The 13,262-nt window shown below is 32.8% G+C and overlaps 1 pseudogene; it reads right to left on the minus strand.

Annotated features, from left to right (window-relative positions):
- Window positions 1–2,094: 2,094 nt before the first annotated feature.
- On the minus strand, window positions 2,095–8,873 carry LOC138942838 (uncharacterized; annotated as a pseudogene).
- Between the last annotated feature and the right edge of the window lie 4,389 nt (window positions 8,874–13,262).

The following is a 13,262-nucleotide window of genomic DNA, read 5'->3' on the forward strand; positions in this document are numbered from 1 at the left end:
TTGCATTTAAGATTGCACAGCTAGTTAGGCAATTCGAACGCTTCAAAATTATAACATATATATATACTATATATATACGAATATACGAAAGATCTTTTAATAAACGATAACTTTTAATAAACGAAACTAACTTCAAAAGCATTAAATTCAATAAGGAGATACACGCGAAAGGAATAAAACAGTGAACAATGCAAATGTAACATTATTAAACGTTATTAACTAACAAATGCGCGTCCCGTATGAACATAGCAAAATGGGACATTGGTACATGCTTTAATATAATAATTTTAAATACTCATACATTTATATATGCACCGTAATGTTTAACTTTATATTATTTTATATCCTTTATTTAGTAGCATTAAGAATCTTTATACGCATCATACGCATTTATATACTCTATACTACGCGCACACGAATCATATACAACGTGGCGTTCTTCATTATTAATAATGCGTTTAGCAATAAGAAGCTAGGAATATAAGAAATAATATTTTATTCACTGTAGCATTATAAGAGTTTTATAAGAGTCTTAAACTGTGCATGATATGCGGAATAGCCGTCGATCGATATTCTTATCCGCCCGCTCGATAAGATTAAGGGGATCCAACAGCGACGAGCGAACTCCGACGGGTTAGCGCCCTCATCTAAGCGTAACTAAAATTATCGATAATACCGACCGAAATTATCGATAATATCAATAATTTTAATTTTAATCGATAATAATAATAATTTTATCAAAAACTAAATATTTTACGAGATATTTTATTTTTTATATCAGAATATGTCCGATTAAAATATAAAATAACTCAAAAAGTACTTAATAAAAAAATACTTTATTATAGTGTTTTGGAAAGCTCTCGATGTCAGCTACAAGAATACTAAATAAAAAGTAGGGGTTTCCATTCAATATTTTAAAGTTGACCTTCACATGACCTTCAAATGATTTTCCAAGGTCAAATCATTGTCACCATCTTATGGCTCCTTTGAAGCCACACAACTTCTGTTTGAAATATTTTTCGATTTAACGCAGTGTTTCTGAGATATTTGAGTGGGTCCTTTAAAATGGGATACCCTGTATATATGGTATCAAGCGACGCGGTAGCGTCGCGACGCCAAGTATATGAAAGAATCTCTTTCTGACTTGTCAACGGTTTGCCTATGTACAGGGGCCGCGACGCTACCAAGTAGCTTATCCGGAGTTTTACGTCTAATAAATTTTCGATTAAAATTCCTCAGGAACCAAGCCGTTAATCAAAAATCTAACGGCACTTTTCTGTGGATATACAATACAATGTGGATGCAAGCTTTCGATTGCGACCAGTTTGAATAAGATTAGTGCAGTCAATCCTGAGGAATGATAATCGTATACCAGAAATGTGACATTTTTCGTTCTTCATCATTATCATAATAAGATAAGTTTCAGACTCTCACGTACGTATGCTCGCACGCACACACGCAAAGCGAGTTTGTCCTTCAAGGCGCGTTTGCAGCGCTCATGTACGATTATTCGCTTGAGTGTGCAAATACGCCTTGAGAGACAATGTGTATGTGCGTGCATACGTGTATGATACGTATCAAGCAGTACGCGGTAGCATCGCGACGTCAAGATATAATAACGTTATAAGGTTAATGTTCGCGACGTCAAGATATAATAACATTATAAGGTTAATGTTATATTTGAATCTGAACATAAACATTTTGCCCAACTACTTTGCAGTGTTCACTTCTAATTTTCTTTTTGCACACCTTTTCCCATAGTTTCATTATCTTGTTTACGCCATGGGGCATTGGCCAACCATGTTTTCATGGTTTCTTCTGCTTCGAAAAGTTCTGTATCATCAAATTTGATCAACAATGAACCTGAAACAGATATATGGAATCACATTCAAATCAATAGTACAAAACATAATTCAGAAAAATATCTATTCTGATGTGTGATCACATTGATGTTGGTTTATTTTATGTCAGGAAATTAAATCAGGTAATTGCATAATATTTAAACCTGTATAAAAAATATATCATGAGTAACTCTCACCTTGTATGGCCTCCCATATCTTCAATTTATAAAAGGTTTGTTTTGTGTTCTGCCATTTAAAACTCATTGTGGATGCCATCAAGTTTGTAAGAACTTTTACAGCAATTTTGACAGTAGATTTGGCTACATCCTTGGATGTGACAAAAGAACTGAAATAATCGCACTAGAAAAAATAGAGAAAGAGAGGGATACGATAAGAATAGAAATAAATAACAATAGAAAATATCTTATATCATCAATTGGCCATAAATTCTTTTATCTCTCAACTTCTCTCTTTCAAATTAAAATGCTAAAAATGCAATTATTAATTAATTATATGTTCCAACATTTAACTAAAGTTCCACTAAACCAAGTCTTTCTGTTTTTTATTTAATTTAAATGATTTAACATACTTCATATTTTTAACATTATCTTCTTATGTTTAACTTCTTATCCTTAACATTACTTCTTAGTTAATTCTTGTTTAATTGTGCGTGAAAGGATAACATAGTTTTATGAATTTTTACTTAATTTATAAAGAAAATTTTATATGGAGTTTGTAAATACAATGTTGGTTCTTCCAATAAGATCAAAAATAAGATCTCAAGATATCAAGATATAATCTCAAAATAATGGAAAAATAATATTCTTTACAAGGAAATATAAAATATGATTAATGATGCACTTCCAGAATGCTTTCATGAGCTTGCAATAGTTGAAAATAATTGATTCATAACTAAACTTTTAGCATTTTTAACAGAGAGAAAGAGGGAAAGAGAAAAGATTGAAAAAATAATTTCATAGTTAGGTAATATATCCCAAATAACCAAGCCTGATTAATCATATTGATTATTGCATATTGCTGTCACGTTGCCAACAATAATACAGTTGTTTGCTGTCATGTTGCCAACAACTGCATTATTATTGGCAACATGACAGCAATCTCACAGACACTTGGCTATTTAAGTACGATGCTAAACATGGTAAAAACAGTAAGTATTATTATATAATAACATTTCATTTTTGAAACAATTCTGTAAAGAGTTCAAATATACTAATACACTACCTTAACAGCACACATGTCCAGAGGATATCCAGAGGTTATCCAGAGGATGTTTAATATCCTCTGAATGTCCTCTGGATACTCTCCGGATGTCCTCCGGAGAAGGTGTGTTGTTAGTGTTGCGACCGGGAAACCTCTCGGGTTAGAACATACTACTGCGAAGGTCCGTGTCTCTGAGAGACAAGATAGTTAGAGCGCCACAGTGGCTCTTTCCATAACTGAGAGGTAGATAAGGTTGGATCGCACGCCGTCGGTAATTCCAACACTTCCCCTCGAGACAACCACTTGATCCTAGGATGACGTCTTCAGCCCCAGGAGTTCGACACATCGGGCATGCTTCGGTTTCGTCAAGGCCTTGGTTAGTACGTCTGCCGGCATCTCATCCGATGCTACGTTTCTTCGCCGTCTTCATTGCGTCGTCCGTTCCGGAGATCTTCCTGCACTCAGCGTTCGTTAACTCGGGAAAATAATAAAGTCCCCTTTCCCGTTTCGCGGTGAGTAATATTTTGTCGGCGCGGTCAATTACTTCAGCTTTCGTGTCGGTAAACACGACTTTATGTCCTTTGTCGGTAATTTTACCGACTGAGATGAGATTCGCCCGTAGGTCCGGTATGTATAGCGTATCACTAAGCTCGATCGCCTTCCGTTTACCGCTCGTGCATGTTTCGAATGATGCGTTGCCTATTCCTTCAATGTCCGCGCAAGCACTGTTCGCGAGATTTAGTTTTCCGCGATTAAAGTTTCGATTGATTTGTGTGAACGATTGGATATCCTTGCACATATGCGACGTGCAGCCACTGTCAAAACACCAACCGCCTCGGTCAGCGTGTTTCCCGGTTCGAAAATCTCCGTTTTCCGACGTATCCGACGTCGCTGCAAGGCACACGCTTTCGACGCTGTTCTCGGATGGTTCTCTCGGCTTCTTTGTCTTTTGACAATTTTTCGCCCGGTGTCCGATCAGTCCGCACTTGTGGCATTTTATTTTCGAGTCATCTTTCGCACTACCGTACTTGCCCGTTTTTTCGCGTCGGTATTTTTCCCTTTTGTTGCTTCCGCCTTTCGACTTTCCGGCGAACATCGCGCTTTGCACCGAGCTCTTGTCCGTTTCCTTGCGAGCATCGTATTCCTCCGCAATTTTGATTTTAAGCATCTCGAGAGGCGGTAGTTTGTCGCGTGACGATATTGCACATCTAAAGTTTTCGTAACTTTCCGGTAGGCTCCGCAGAAGCATGACCGCCAATAATTCTTGATTGATCTCGACGTCCAGTTCCGACAGCCTATCTACCGTGTCGAAGAATCTTCGAGAATGATCGCGCGCGTCGCCGCCATCTTGCAGCCTTAGGGACATAAGATGATTTAATAAAGCAGCCTTTCGCGCTGGCCCTTTTGACTGGTATATTCCTTCTAGTTTCTGCCAAATTGCACGCGAGGTCTCGCATCCTTTCGTCTGCTTGATTTCGGACGGATTCATGGCAAGAATTATGTCCGATTGTGCCTTTAGGTCGGCTGCAATCCATTGACGCTCGGCTTCTGCCGACGCCGCATCGTTCCGTTGCACTTCGGGTTTTACGATTGTACCACTCACGTAACCCCACGCGTCGTTTTTTATGAGAACGGCGCGCATCTGTAGTTTCCACGTTTCGTAGTTGTCCTTGTTAAGGACCTCGAACTTTACGCCGGTCGCGGTCATTTTCGTGGTGCTTCACGTAACTCTCGGAATATAGTGATATCACTCGACGTCCGCCTGATTGGCGTGCTTCGCAACTTTCTAGATCTTTTATGCCGAATTTTCGCGTGACCCTGGGCCCATAACCTGTTGCGACCGGGAAACCTCTCGGGTTAGAACATACTACTGCGAAGGTCCGTGTCTCTGAGAGACAAGATAGTTAGAGCGCCACAGTGGCTCTTTCCATAACTAGATAAGGTTGGATCGCATGCCGTCGGTAATTCCAACAGTTAGGGTAATTAAATAATAATTTAGGCTTTTTCTCTTGAAAAATGGCACATTAGATACAATTAGTACATATTAAAAAGTGATTAAATATAAAAGTAAATAAATGACTATACACACACATATATATATATATCAACATAAAAATAGATGTTTGCTCACCACAGCTGCAAAATTGTTCTCATCTTCTAAAAATGTTTCCAATAAATCCAATTGATCTTCTGTCTTGACAGGCAGAGCTGGAAGATTTATAGGTTTTTGAAGTCTCTTTTCATTCGGAAGAAGAGATCTATTGAGGCTGCCTTGATTCATAATGATTGTATCTGTCTTCTTATTAATTTCTTCTAATCGAACATATATTCTCTCACATAGCTTTGCCACTTTTGATATCTTATCTTTTTCACCAATATTAAAAAAGAAATAAATATAATACATTTTTTAAAAATCATATTTTATAAAATTTTATAAGAAAACTTATCAACATCAGGATTTTCAGAAGAATTTTTTGCTGGGGCAGTAAAAAGAATGCGCTGATGAAATCCAGACTTAAGGGGACTGAAAGCGTCTCGTTTGCGCAGGAGAGCCATGAAAAACTGCAGAGAAACATGGAACATGCTGCATAATATCTCTACATTGGCGTTTCTTATTTGGTGTGTCATTCTGTTCACTATATGCAAAGTTCTCTTCATCTACATCCAAAGAGGAAACAAAGCTTTGTGGCAGGATACTTTCTGCAGTTACTAGTGATGTCTCCTTAATAGGTGATTGTACTTTGTCCTTACGAAATGATTTTCTGTCACTGTTATAATTGGATTCATGTGCAATTAACATAGTGTGACTAACAGAAGTATTGTTATTCATCTCCCGTGTCCTCTTTAGTTTCTCAAAAACATTGCTTTTTGAGCATGCCTGAACAAATAATTTTTTTCAAGAATATTAAAATTTTTGAACTTGCAATATGATTTTTTTAAATTAAGTTTAATATTTATTACAAACATATGACTCACTTTTGAAGGAGGAAAGGAAGTCACTGGAAAAAGACGATAATTAAGCTCGTTTTCTGGTTTTTGTATTATATCCTTCCTGACCGGTACACGTTTGAAAGGAATATTTGGCGGTGCTGGAACTGATTTCTTGCTACGCTTTACAATTTCTTCATCAGAATCGGTGTCTTCAAAAAGTTGATTTCGTACTTTTTTTCGTTTTCCCCTTCCAGTTTCTTTTTCAGTCTCATAGGCTGAACCTTCTGCCACAAAACCTTTAACAGCAGCTCTTGCTTTTATATAGATATCTGCAATAAAATGGAAGAAATAAACATTAGGATAGTATAAAAAAATAAATAATAAGGATTAATAATTAGGATAGTAGAAAAAATAAATAATAAATGTTTACATAATAATTCAAGTGACTTCAAAATTCACTTACCGTAATACCTTAGGACCTCAATTTAATATTTTGACCAAGATCGGTCTACTGGTTTTTCCTTCCTAACAAAATTGCCAGCATCTTGATTAGATGGAGGCCAATAAGTAAAACCTTTCATTTGATCATCAATATCAGTTAGCTATTTGGTAAGACCAATCTCATAATTAATTTCTTCCTCATCACTTTTATCATCTTCGCGTGCAAACTTTAATACTGCAAACTAAATTACAAGATTAAACATTAGCAATTTTAGCTAGTTTTAAATTATATGATATAAATAATAAAATTATGCATGCATACTTTTATATAGAAAAATTTTGGACTGAGAAGAGTGCGGTTTAAGATTATTGTAATGCTTGAAAAACTGAAAATGTATGCAATAATGGCATACATAAAAAAGAGTCACAATCTGGCAAAAGTCAACATTTAGCTTTTATTTCAGATATTGACAAAATTCTCATATTTTCACTTATTTGAGAGACAGACACGATTCTAAGAATAAATGAAGGAAGAGGATATGTGTAAAAATTCTTAGTTTTTTGGAATACTCTTCCTACTAAAAATATTAAGTTTTCACTGTAAACAATATCATCAAGTATTATTATTTCGTCAATAATTGTTATGAAGCATGAATCCTTTTTCCCAGTTTGTAGAGAATAACATCATCTATTGAAATACGCTTATAGTGTTCACCATGCACAACTTCAGTTTGCGGTGTCTGTCTTTTAGATAATGTAATTTTTGGGGTATTAGTTTCTAATATGACTTATACAGATATACAGATTGTACAGATACATTCCTCTCCAAATCTCTATTGACAACCTGATGTAAAGGCTTGTATCCAGATTGAAGTAAGTCCTTAATGGATTTCAGAAAATTTTCATATCTAAATGCACTGAAACGTTCTAAATGGCCATGTAAGGCACATTCTTCTGCCAAATGAGATAATGGCATGAACATTGTATACTACGAACTTCTTCTCATATATAGTAGCAGCATGTGTAATAAATGTTCTTAATAACTGATTTGCATAATCATTCATAGAATGAACCAGAACAGGATTTGATAATATATATATAGCTGAATGTAATAAAAGAAAATGCTTGTAAATATTTACATTCAAAAAGTCCCTAAAAACTAGGATACCATCACAAGCATAATCTACGAAATTCTGTTCCTTTGAAAAATTTCAATTCTTCTAATGATCGTGACTTCCTGTTAAAATCTTGAGGGCAATAATCTGAAAGAAATTCTAATGTTCTTGATATTGCAGCAACAGTAATTTTATGAAGTTTCCATAAACCATTCCATTTACACCAAGCTGTGATCAACCTTTTAAAGACACCCAGATGTACAAGATGAAGACTATCCAATCGGAATTGTGATACCATTCCAATATTGATCCTTTCCAATATAGAATGATCTTGATGATGTTGAGGTTGAGTCTGATGCAGAAATGAATAATCAGTTCTTGGATTTTCATCTAGATTAATATATGTCACTCTATCTTCAATCCATTCGCCTACAACGGTACATTTCTCACAAGAAGCATAGCCACAGTGACACATGCAACATTTCACAAAAGAGCGAGCAGATGCATCACAAATATAATGCCTTATTTGAAATGGATATCTCTTATTATTAGAAACATAATCATTATTAAGCAGATCTTCTACTTCATTCACATACTTTTTAAGATAAGTATTTAAATCTTGAGGATCTGTTTTTCCAAAATAAATAGCTATAATGAAAGGAGCATATTTAGTCATTGTAAAGTAGCCTAAAATTGGCCAAAACTTCGCTTTTGAGGATTTAAATAGTGATAATCCGTCTATATTAATATCAATTATGATTCTACCATACATATGTAAATATGATTCCAGCTATATAGTATCCAAATTTCTTCTAATACCTTTATATCATATCTGTGATCCATCATTAAATTCATGTATCTCTAAATTTACTGGAGTACTCAACAGAGTTTTATATGATTTAGGTATATGAATAAAAACAGTACTTAATTTTTTAAATAGATTATCCAGTTTTTTCATAGAAAGATGCCCACCCTTTAAAGCCCACTTTCGAATTAATTGAATAAGATACTGTTCTTTCTCATCCTCATTAACAATAAGAATATTTTCATTTTCAACTTCACTATTATCGGAATTATTATCCTGTCTTTCACTCTGTAAGCTGACATTAGATTGAATATCTGTATCCTCTTCGCTATCATTGTGCTCTTTATCACTGGTCAATTGTATATTCTCATTATCATTTATAAATTCTATAAAATTAGCTTCATCAAAGCCATTGCGCACATCATTTTCATCCAAATCAATAGATTCATCATTATTCTCATCATTGTTATCTCGCTGAATTGGTTGATATATACGGTAAAATATATCATCCACCTTCATCCTTTTGGATGAAGTTTTAAATACCTCTCTCTGTAATCTCCTTTTATAAGTTCTACAAACCTGATAGAAAAATATCGAATCATATGAAAGAAAGGAATAATATCCACAAACATATAGAGTAATATTTAAGGTCTATCCGTAAATGATATCCATTGTAGATATATATATATATAAAGTATAAAAACTTGGCGTTTCCCGGGTATATATAATATATATGCAATAATTTTCATATAACATGAAATATTGTATGAACGATACAAATCTGGGACGATATATTTTAATACGACCCGGGCACGCCAAGTTCTTATACTTTGCTTTGGTGTAAGTTTGTTTTATGCGACTTTGAGTTTACAAAAAATTTTCTTTTGAATTATACATCCTGTAAGATATACTTTGCAAATCAAAGGAATTTTAATCGCACTTAACATCAACAATATGATTTGATATTATAGCATATAATACCCTTAATAAACTCTATAATAGTGTAATTTGTGATATATTGTACAATATTCAAAATTGTTGAACTTATTTTGAAAATCAGATTTCTGTTAATAAAAATAAAATGTGTTTTAATTTCATAGAAACCCGTGAATCTGTAAATCTGTCTATAACATTTCTATAAATACAAGATTGATTTTATGATAAATACTATTTCAAATTACAAATCTTTATAAACTGAATTGCTTCTAAATACTTGGCTAGTTAACTATTGATTTCATTTAGTTTTGATTTTTGATTTTTTAAAGGTTTTTATTTTTTAGAGTTATTTTTTAGAGGAAAATTTTTTTTTAATTTTTTATTTTGTACCCAAACAGCACAAAACATCCTCAGGATCATCCTGAATATGTCCAGGACGGTTCAGGACATTTGTAGGATATTTTAAGATATTATTATAAATATATTTATAAAAATTTAATATGCTACATAATTATTTTTAGTTTGTCGGCTATTTAATATAATTTAGAAATCTTAAGTATTATAATAAGTATTAATGTCCTATAAATGTCCAGTGGATAACCCCTGGATGTCCGTAGGATATATCTGCCCTGTCTATTATATTGGATGTCTTTTGGATTTCCAGAGGATATATACATGTGCAATTAATTGTTAACATTAATTTCGTTTAATATTAATAATTGAATTTGATGCGCACATTTTCATATATCCAAAATTATTATTTATTTAATATCTTATGAGAAATGTTACTGTTCGCAACATTCCAAAAATTTTACAAACAATAGTATCCAACCGCTAGTTCGTTTGTTTACCGCTATGCGACACGCAAACTCGTATTTGAGATTTGGTCATGAGAATTATATAAAGCTTGCAAAGAGCAACTGACAGGAAATTACAAATGTAATTATTTTCTATCAGTTCAATTTCTGATGCAATCCCAACATAGGGAATTCAGATATTGGATTGTTTAGAAAATATTACACAACTCAAACCCGGGAGCCAAACCTAAAATATTCATGTACAGCACGAAAGCCTCAAATATTAAAGAACGGTGAACTATTTTTAATAGATTTTTAATATTGGCAGTAAATAATAAAACATAATTTTAATTTATATTTAAATTTTAAAATTTGCTCCTTGAAACATACGAAAAATATCCCTAACATATCCTATAAAAATCCTTAGGATGTTCCACAGGATCTCTCTGGATTCTCCAGAGGTTAATATACGGCTATCATTTACTCTTCCTCAGGACATCCAGAGGAGATCTGAGGATTACAATGGGATATCCTGAGGATATCCTACATATATGTCCTGGATGCCCTTTGGACGTCCTAAGGACATCCTTGTGCTGTATGGGTATAAAAATTATTTTTCAAGGAAAAACTTTTTTAAAAGTTATTTTGTAGGGATAGATATTAAACTGTTTTTGCGTACATGTTGGGATTTTTTTATATACTTGGTGTATTTTTTTTTACCTTTGTGAGGTTTTTTTAGGTTTTATATACTTGGCGTATTTTTTTTTTTTTTACCTTTGTGTAAAATCATATCGAAGCACTTCTATAGTGTATACAAACATTTTGCGGAATCTGGAATTACTTGCTACTTTTGGTTCTGAAAACGTAAATGTTTATTTATATTTTATATATAAATGTATTTAATACGTAATTAATATTTTTAGGTTACTTATAAATGGCTAAACAATGAGTTACATATCTACGTTAATATAGCAAAACATATCTTGGGAATTCTATCAAAAATATTACATTATATACAGTTGAATTGAAAGCGTCACAGTTATAGCGTCATAGAACTTGAAATAGGAAGGTTAAGCATTAGTCAAAGAAGAGAAATAAGGTAATAATTTTGTTTATAAATTATATAATAAAGGTTTTATTTATTTTCTTAGATTAAATTCTCTAGGGACAAGCTCAAAACTTATGATTAATTTCAAAACAACTCGATCAGTTTAGCACGGGGCACTTTTAAACTCGAAATTAATCGACGTGAACGACGTTATTGCATTAAGAGTTAAGTAGTTTTATGATGTTTCCATTTGTAATAAAATCCGCAATATAATGGTGCTATTTTGTATATTATATATAATATTTATTTGGGAGGGGGGGACATAACAACGTAATTCTATAAAAATAAAGCGTATTTAAATTTTCTCGAGAAAATCTATAATATTTCTATAAATGCAAGACTGCTTTTATCAAACAAATATTATTTCAAATTATAAACTGAACTGTTGCTATGTACTTGGCTAGTTAACTTGATTTTATATTTAGTTTTGATTTTTGATTTTTTAAAGGTTTTTATCTTTTAAAGTTACTTTTTACAGGAAAATCATTTTTTAGTTTTTTATTATTTATGAAAATTATTTTTCAAAGTATATATATATATATACTTTGAAAAATAATTATATATATATATATATATATATATATATATATATATATGTATCGAGGATAGAATGGGCCCCTCCATCGCCGATTCTCGTGAGAACGCAATCATATATATATTTTTTTTCGTCTCTCCGATTTAAATTTGCATTTAGGCGTTTCTTTCCAACGATATTTATTATATATATATAAAGGATATTAGCAATATTTGTGTATAATTTACTACAAGTCACAATTTATGACTTGTTTGCTAAATAGATATAATCGAAAGCATATAATAATGCAAAATATATTATTCAAATTTTTAAACTTTGTATAATTATATATTTGTAATATTTACAAAGTCACAATATATTTTCTGCTTCAAAAGCATATCGAGATAACAGAAAATTATATGATATAATATTTTGATATTATATCAGATATCGAGGATAGAATGGGCTCCTCCATCGCCCAATCCCGTGAGAACGCAACCACAATATGTTTTTTTCGTCTCTCCGATTTTATTGCAAACGGGACATTTGCATTGAGGCATCTTTTTCCAACGATATTCATTGCAATATAATGATAAATTTATCAGATAATGATAAATTTTTTTTATTTTGGAAAAGGCAGCAATTTATTTTCTGCTACAATTTTAAGAAAATGTTGCCTCATGTATTCCACGTTATTGGAATATTTCTCATTAGAAGGATTTCCTCCTAAGGCTATAGTTGTAGCGAAAGCTGCAGCATAAATTCCACATGTGCCATCAGGCTGTACTTGAACCTTTTCAAATATTATATTATTTGCACTTATTTGTGGATAACGACGATGAATATAATTTTTTTCTTTAGACACCAATTTATCGTATGTACAACTGGGTAGACTGTCGTACACTCGAAGTTTGGTGCCGTCAAAAAATATACATCGCCAGTGATCACTGCAATTTCCTCCAATAATTTGTAAGCTTTTGTCACTACGACTTGCTTCAATTATATGAGGATATTCCAAATATAGCACACTTTGTGTTTCAAAAGAAGAATTATCTCTTATGACGCGTAAAAATAGGTCTAATGATTTATCGTTTATTTTGCTATATTCAGGTAATACGTTATCTTTTACTAAATAAAAGCAATCGAGTTATCGAGAAATTCTTTTTGTCTTGCCATGTCGTCATCAGTTAGCTCTTCTTTATTTTGTGAGTAACTAACAATGATGCAATCGTCATCTTGTTCTGCACTTTTCGTCTTCTATATTACATTGTCCGAAGACTTTTCCGATTTATTATTTTTTTGGCTACTTCTTGTTGAGCTTCTATTATATATCTTGGATTTCTAATTGGCATATGTCTATTATGCCGACTATCCAAGATTTCTGGAAGCATACAATCATAATAAAAACGTGTTAAAAAGGGCAACATTTGATAACTCCAAAATACATTATCCCTATTTACCAGGGTTGGGAAGTAACGCGTTACTTGTAACGCCGTTACCGTTACAGTTACTTTTTTTCGGTAACTGTAACGGTAATGGCGTTACAAATTTTG

This window comes from Polyergus mexicanus, unplaced genomic scaffold, assembly GCF_030449975.1.
Source record: "Polyergus mexicanus isolate NDT 795.1 unplaced genomic scaffold, iyPolMexi1.0 SCAF_24, whole genome shotgun sequence".
NCBI classification, from domain to species: domain Eukaryota; kingdom Metazoa; phylum Arthropoda; class Insecta; order Hymenoptera; family Formicidae; genus Polyergus; species Polyergus mexicanus.